This window comes from Echinops telfairi, unplaced genomic scaffold (assembly GCF_000313985.2).
Source record: "Echinops telfairi isolate 266 unplaced genomic scaffold, ASM31398v2 ScPeMD7_7469;HRSCAF=8507_1, whole genome shotgun sequence".
NCBI classification, from domain to species: Eukaryota; Metazoa; Chordata; class Mammalia; order Afrosoricida; family Tenrecidae; genus Echinops; species Echinops telfairi.
The window spans coordinates 32,167,739-32,175,283 of record NW_022111373.1 but is presented as its reverse complement, the minus strand read 5'-3'; the positions used below and the strand labels follow the sequence as shown (position 1 = coordinate 32,175,283).

The 7,545-nt window shown below is 45.4% G+C and overlaps 1 pseudogene; it reads right to left on the bottom strand.

Moving 5' to 3' along the window:
- Window positions 1-1,816: 1,816 nt before the first annotated feature.
- On the bottom strand, window positions 1,817-5,152 carry LOC115873732 (annotated as a pseudogene).
- Window positions 5,153-7,545: the final 2,393 nt, after the last annotated feature.

Genomic DNA, 7,545 nt, shown 5'->3' with positions numbered 1-7,545 from the left:
ATTCCTCTTTCTTTCCTAACCTCTGTCCTTGGGTAAATGCTGCCCTTTGACCTTAAATGGTTGATTACTCTAACATGAGGCTGAGTTGAGTTCTAGACCTGAAGGGTGAGTCAGAGCCATAGTCTTGGGGGTCCCAACAGTCTTCCTGTGACAAATAAGCCCAATCATACTTTATGATCTTGAGTTCTGTCTGTCTCACTTTTTCCTCTCTCTATCCAGGACCTTCTAATTCGAGCCTTCTCAGAGTACTGGGCAAGGGTAACAGAGCACTTTCTAGTCCTTCTGGTCTTGGTTGTGGAGAACCGTGTTTGCATGGTCCATTAGTCCACTAGTTGCCACGTGTCTTCAAAGTTTCATTACTCTTCCTTCGTCTGGATGGAGAGTGACCAATGATACATCTTACATGGCTGCACTCTAGACTTGAAGAGCTCAACCACTACTCACTCAAGTAGCGTGTAGAACACACGAGACCAACTGACCTTGGTGTCCCGAGACTAGAGCCCTGATTACCCAGTTCCAGTGACTCATTTCCTCAGGGTGGTTATGTCTTAGAAGTTTGCAAAACTTTGTCCCCTGTATGCTGCACCACATGCATGAATACCATATAGTTGCAGCGTCCTCTGAAACCTGTCGGAGCCCTGGAGATGCGTCCACCACCATGGGATCCACATCACTCTGCACCCACCAGCCTGTGGTCATCCTGCATGCTGCATCATCGCATGTGGCTACGTGAGTCTGAAGAGGGACTTATGGACTAGTATCAGACTTACGGACTGGAATAGGATGTTTGCTTGATAGATAATTACTTCTTGATATAAAGCTCTCTTTTACACATTACATATATAACTATAATATCTGTGGCAAGGGTAATACACATATACAGATATCTTGTCAAACCTAAACATGTTTGTAGTTATGCTCCCACTTTTCTTTCCACATTTGTTCACCCTCTGAGCCTCTCCAACCATCTACCACTTAGCACCACGATGGCAGGATTGTTTCTGTGAACTTTTGGAAGCTCTCTCATGAACCCTGTTCAGGATACTAGATCCCAAACAATTCTCAGAATAGATTTGTATTCAAGATGAAGTTACACGAGTCCTCTCTGCATTCACTCAAGGAGGGTCTCATGGTTATTTCAAGGTCAGCTGCAAGTAATTTTGCAAACACTAAATGTCAGCCAAAAACTGAATTTTTATTGAAGTTCTTTATGTATTATTAAAGAAACTCCCTGAACTGTCTCCCCCTCAGACCACCCAAAATCCTCTGGACCTTCTGAGTCTCAATTTGCAGATTGCTTTACCTCTGAATAAAAAAGTGCTTTACTTTTATTTTCAACCAGACTCTGCTATTTTTGCTCTTTAGCAATGTTGTCCCACCCTCCAGCTTCCCTGATCGTGCAACTTCCAATCAGAATGTTGTACTTTTTGTTCTTGATTTTACCCCCCCCAAAAAAAAAAAATATATATATATATATGCTTCCATTAATGCACAATTTCAGAGCATTTTATTTCTCTTCACGAGATATACAGTTCAAACTGTTGAAAACTTTAATAGCTTTGCTTTTATTTTAACTGCACATGCATTCTTTTCTCTTTTGTTAACACGAGGCACAGCATATATGTGCCATTGCTAATCGTGGTGTCTGTCAAATGCGTACAATCATCACCACCCTGTGCAGTGAGCCATAGATGCTCTGGAAAGGATCTGTGATTCTCCCTCAACTTGTTCCTGTGACTGGTCACTGACTCTTGACGATCCTCCCACAATGGTCACTTCTCTCAGAGCACACGTGTGCACGCACACCCACACCCACCTACACCCCAGCATCAAAGTGCTGAGCTCCCATGGATGTCACCCTTTCCCAACTGCCGATGATAGGGTGGTAACATTGAGCGTTTTACTCATTAGCGAATTCCTATTACATACTGCAATTGCATAGTGTCTCCCCTGCAGCACTGAAGCCCCTACATAGCATCATGGGGTAGTCATATTGGCGCCAATTTCCAAGAATCAGTATGAATGTTGTACGCTTCAACAGAAGAGAGGTGGCCTATACCATCAAGTCCCCTCTACACATAAATATGGTCATTTAGCAGGGCTCCTCCTGCACCAGAAGGCTTGGTGGCCATCTGTGTGACATTAGTCTACTGACCTGTGTGAGGATATTTATCGACTGATTTTAAGATATTCAAGCCACCATATCCATAATATCCTCCCTGACAGATCAACCCACTGGCTACCACAGGTCCTGAACCTTCCCAGGATGTCTACATATCTCCCAGAATGCTCCACTGATCAATGTTGGGGTCCCATCTCTCTGTAATGGTAGGATAAGTGGTTGTATCAAGGCCTCCAGGGACACAAATCTTATCTCCTAGGGTAGTGGGTCCAGTGAGAGCTCATAAAACATTTCTAGGAGTAACAGAATACCAGACCCCAACCTCATCTGCTGGGTAGTCTAGACAGTCCACTGAACTGAAGTGGGAATGGCCATCATAGCCACCCATTACACAGATCCAGTCATGTAGGTAGACCGAGCACCTCTTAAGAGTAATGCTTGCCTAAAAGCTCCACTCCTGAGTTTTGGGTTGTATTTCTCTACCCCATCAATGGGAGAATGCTGGTTTCTAAGCCCTCAACCACCAGCAGTACTTCATTGGTTCCTGGACATGTCCTGAGTCTGGCTCCCTGAATCTGACTGCAGTTCAGGCCTCAGAGGAAACTTTGCTTCACCAGTTAGATCTCTGCATTGAAAACTGCACTGGATCCAAGTCTGAGCGTCTGTAACATCCACGATGCCCCTGGGCGTCAGCAGGGGCATCTGGATGTATTGTAGCAGGTCAGGTAAAGATTCTTCTCCCTCCTTGGCACGCTGCGCCTCGTTGATGACAGCTTCAAAGATGGGCTCTTCAGAACCCAACTGCATGTTTCATCTCACTTGATTAGCATTCCCTCTTCTCCTTTACTTAGAATGAATTCTTCAAGCTGCACCACTTCAGGGAAATATGTCTCGCTAAAGACCGCAGCTCCTTGCATCAGGTCAACACAATCCTGAGGTTAAGCTAAATCCTCGACACCCAATTAGAAGGGTCGAACTGACTTTCTCAGAATTCCCAGCAGGATTGCTACACATCTTTCACTTGAAGCAGACAGACTACAAGGAACATTTCTTGTAGATTCTCCACTGTTGCATGTACTGATTCCAAATACACAAGGTCGAGTAGGATTTACATGATAGGAGTTATTAAATGCTCACCAGTGAACATGGCACAAAAGACATCGTTACAGACAGCCAGCACGGTGTGATGGTCAGGGAAGTCTCGTGGCTCTACTCTAAATGTCACATCACAGATGGTATTGCTCTTCCTCCACTCTCAGGCCCACCCAATCTCAACAGCCCTGCCCCCCAACGCCCTGCCACCCATGGTGGGTGGCTCAAGTGGAGGCAAACTGCTGATGTCCTGACTTGGAAGGTCAAGATTCTTCACCTCCTGTATAAGTCTAGGTATTTTAGAGAAACAAATCCACAGCAACTCATGTATAAGAGAGTTTTATGTAAAGAAAGTGTGGATCAAAAGAACATCCCAACCCAATGCTGCCCAAGCCCACAAGTCCAACATTAAACCATTAACCCAACACCAGTCCACAAAGTCCTCCACCTCACAAAACAGAGGCAGTGATGCCGACTGCAGGAGGAAAGCTGAGTCAGTGAACGAATAAGTATCTCTTGGTAAGCTTGCCATAGCCTCTCGCCTTTCATGGCAGATATTGGGGTCAGGGGTCGTATGTGAATGAGAGTGACACAAGTTCAAGCCCTGCTCTCAGATTTCTTTTTAACAGAGGTGTAAAAGCAAGTGCAATCAACCTCAAACAAACTCTGTTCTCCTGTGTTCGGATACCAGACGCAGATGCAGCACTTCTTCCTGTGACTCTAGCCATCTGAAGCTGTCAGACCTCACAAGGCCAAGACCCTGAGAACCACAGACAGGCAGAACAGAAGCCCGCATGCTGAGGGCTCTCAAGTGCTCCCTCTGGCCAAATGTCTTTATACTGAATCCTACTGCACAAAGGGAGCCCCTTCCCAATTTTGCCCCCAAGCCTCAGTCCCATCCTTTCCACACATCGTCATAAAATCCTTTGTACACAGTTACGAGTTCCTGGGTCATGTGAATGGTTAACAGGTTAGCCGCTAACTAAACAGTTGGGGGTCTGAGATCGCTCCAAGGGGTCTCAGGATAAAGCAGGATAAAGACTAGGCTGATTTTGTGGGAAAAGAATCAGCCACTGCAACCCCCTATGGAGCACAGTTCTACTCTGATAAACAGGAGATGAGACGGAGTCTATTAATAAGGCCCTTATGTATTAGAATTCTGGACGCTAAGCCCAGGGCTATGATCCCATTTTGGTAGGTTAAGACAAGTTCTTCAACAACAACAACAACAAAAACCCACAGAAGTCCAGAACTTAGTAGAGAATGTGAACCAAGTCACCTCCTTTCTTTCCTTGGGGGCTTCTTTAAGACTATTGTACTAGAAGGTGTGGCTTAAGATGCCTCCTTCGTTTTCCTTGAGTATGGTCAGCTACACAAACCACATGCCAATCAAAGTCAGTTCTCAGTGTGGAAGAGTCATCTGGGACCCAGAGAGAAATCTGAGGACCACTGGACAAGGCCGTCCACGATCTCTGTCTGAAGAAGAGGGCCACCAAGCCCAGAGGCACTAGAGATCGTAGCAGGGAGGCTCAGCAGGGCAGTGTCAAGACTAACAGGTCCCTTCTCCTCATCTGTGCCAAGACCATGGGACTATGAGGCAGAAGAACAGTGGCTGGCTTCCTGGCCTGCAGAGGCAGACTCAACGGTGCTGGATGAGGAGAGGTGTTGTTGGGGACCAATGACTATCTCCCTGCTGTTTAGTGATCCTGACTTGTGGTAACCTATTAACTTTCCTAATAAAATCCCTTAACTGTGAGTGCTGTTTGTAAGCTCTGGGTGGCCAATACAATGAATTCTTGAGCCCAGCATAGATGTGGAGTGGTGTGGGAGGACCAGTTGGGGTCAGAATAGGTAAAGAGAGATGGACTGTGGAGGCACGACTGACCCCTGCCTCATGAGAACAGGGAAGCCAGAGAAGGTCGATATGCCCACCTTCATGCTGTGTACTGCAGGATGTCACCATGTATCAAAGCCAACTGGATGGCAACTGGTTGAAATGAAGTTGGCATTATCATGGTCAATAGAATTAGAAGACTGACAGGAAGATGAGCAAACTTTGCCACACCCTGTATGGAAAGATGACCTGGTTTAGGAGAAAGAACTAGCATCTACCAAGACCCTAGCTTTGCTGGACACAATGCTCAGCCCATCTCAAACACTGTCCCCATGCCAACAACCTGTGAAACTGGGGGTGATATCTTCATTTGACAGACAAACTGAGGCTTACTCTGGTTGAGACTTCCTTAATCTAAGCCCACTGCCTTAGTCTGGCCCACCAGTGTCTATTCACATAGCTTGACTTTCGTCTGCCTTAAAAAAAGGGAAAGATTTCTGATGGTCCTAAGCCGAACGGAGCTGCTACTGACCCCTTGCATCTGACACAGAGGATGCGCTCCATGAATGATTACTGTCTTTTTGACATTACTATTGCTCAGCAGATCAGAACTATCAAGTGAAACTATACTTCATTATATCAAAGCATTTCTTTTTTCTTTCTCTCCCCACACCTCTCTCACTTTTGGCTGCACCCACACTAGGGCATGCTGGTTGGCTGTCTACATCTGTATCACTCACTACCTGGTCCAAAGCTGTAAAGTTGGCCGACTGACCTACTATCAACAAATGGCTTGTCTGGGGAATGATAGACTTTCTAAATGAGATGTAGTGATGGTCACACAGAGAATGCTGGGAAAATCTACTGTAAGCTCCAGAGAAAATGGAGGCATCTCTCAGCCAAACATTGGATTAGCCGTTAACACCAGATCTAGCAGTCAGGGGTCCAGAGAGGCAAGACCTTACATTAAATCTTGGCCTCAGGGATGTTTAATCTAGCACATGGAATTTTTTTTAAAAATTAAACTAATTGCCACTGTTTAAGATAAATATCCTGATTTCCTGCTTTTTATGAAACACTGGAAGACTGGGCAACACCGTGTTCACTCTCCTGCACAGAAACAATTAGCTGAGCCTAGGCAGTAGCTGCGTCCTTTCAGACAAGGGGCAAACAACCTTCCCTCAGAAATCATTCTCACAACCCCTCTGGCATCTGTGCTGGTAGTCTCCACTGCAGATGGGGCCCGGGATGCCAAAAGGTCGCTCTATCTTGTCTTGTCAGTTGTCCAGCATCATTTCTATGTTCACCAGAGGGATATTTTGAAGAACATAAAGTGCTGCGCCAGACAATCACAGCACTGTTTATCTACTACGATTGGCTTTTTCCATTACTTTTCTCACAGCTCATTATGGATGATGTCCAAATAGTCTGTCTTTTATTTCCTACTTAGAGCAAAGACTCTCTTTTGACAGGAACCTACCTGTATGGGTTGCCAAGACCTCGTCAGTGATAAGGCTACACAAACATGCACTCTTCACTCCTGCCATCTCCCCCCTTGTGTGGCTTGCAGGAATGCTCTGGCTGGCTGCCCTGGGGCTGAACTTCTCAGGGTGGGGCAGCAGGCGTGCTGGGTGCAAGGCTCTTGACTCTGGAATGTACTTCCTCATAGAGGTGCCCAGGCCTACACCCTGCACACTGTAGACACAATGGTTTTTTCGTGACCAGGATATTTATTGTTTCTGATTGAGTCTTTTTGAACTTGCAGAGCACTAGGAATGTGGGCTGATTGGATTACTTTGATTTCAGGGGAGAAAAAAGAATGCCTTTTAAAGTAACTTGTATTATATAAATGACTAGCGTAAGCTACCCAAAAGTAAGAAACTCCTATTATAACTTGATTTTTAATTATATATAAATATTAGGCAAGGTTAGAGTTTATGCTGATGGCTCCTGAAATTACTGTTGTGAAATTTTATTTTATAGAAAGAGAAAAAAACAAACAAAACCTCACTGCCATTGAGCCAATGCTGACGAATGGGTTTCCGAGACCGTCACTGTTCATGGGAGTGGAAAGCCCAGCCTCTGTCCTGAGGTGCTACTGGTGGCTGGGGAACTACCCTACGATGTGAAGGTTTGCTTATTAATAGTCACACTCTGGGTGTTCCACAGAGAAGAGGCCCTAGGTGTTGCAAATTGTTAACACGTTTAACTGCCAGATGAAAGAAAGGTTAGAGGTGCAAGTTCGTCAAAGGTGGCTTGGAAGACTGCTTGGCAATCCAGGTCCAAAGATGAGGTGATGAATGAGCACAGTTCTATCCTGGCGCACACGAGGTCGCCAAAAACCGATGGCCACTGGCTTTACACCCAAAGACAAATATAAAGGAAAAGCATAAATCTGGGCAGTAGAGATTACAGTTCTTACCATAACTAAGCCTAACTTATTATTTAATCTTGACCAAACTACCTCATTTCATCTCAGTTTCTTCATCCTCGTCCA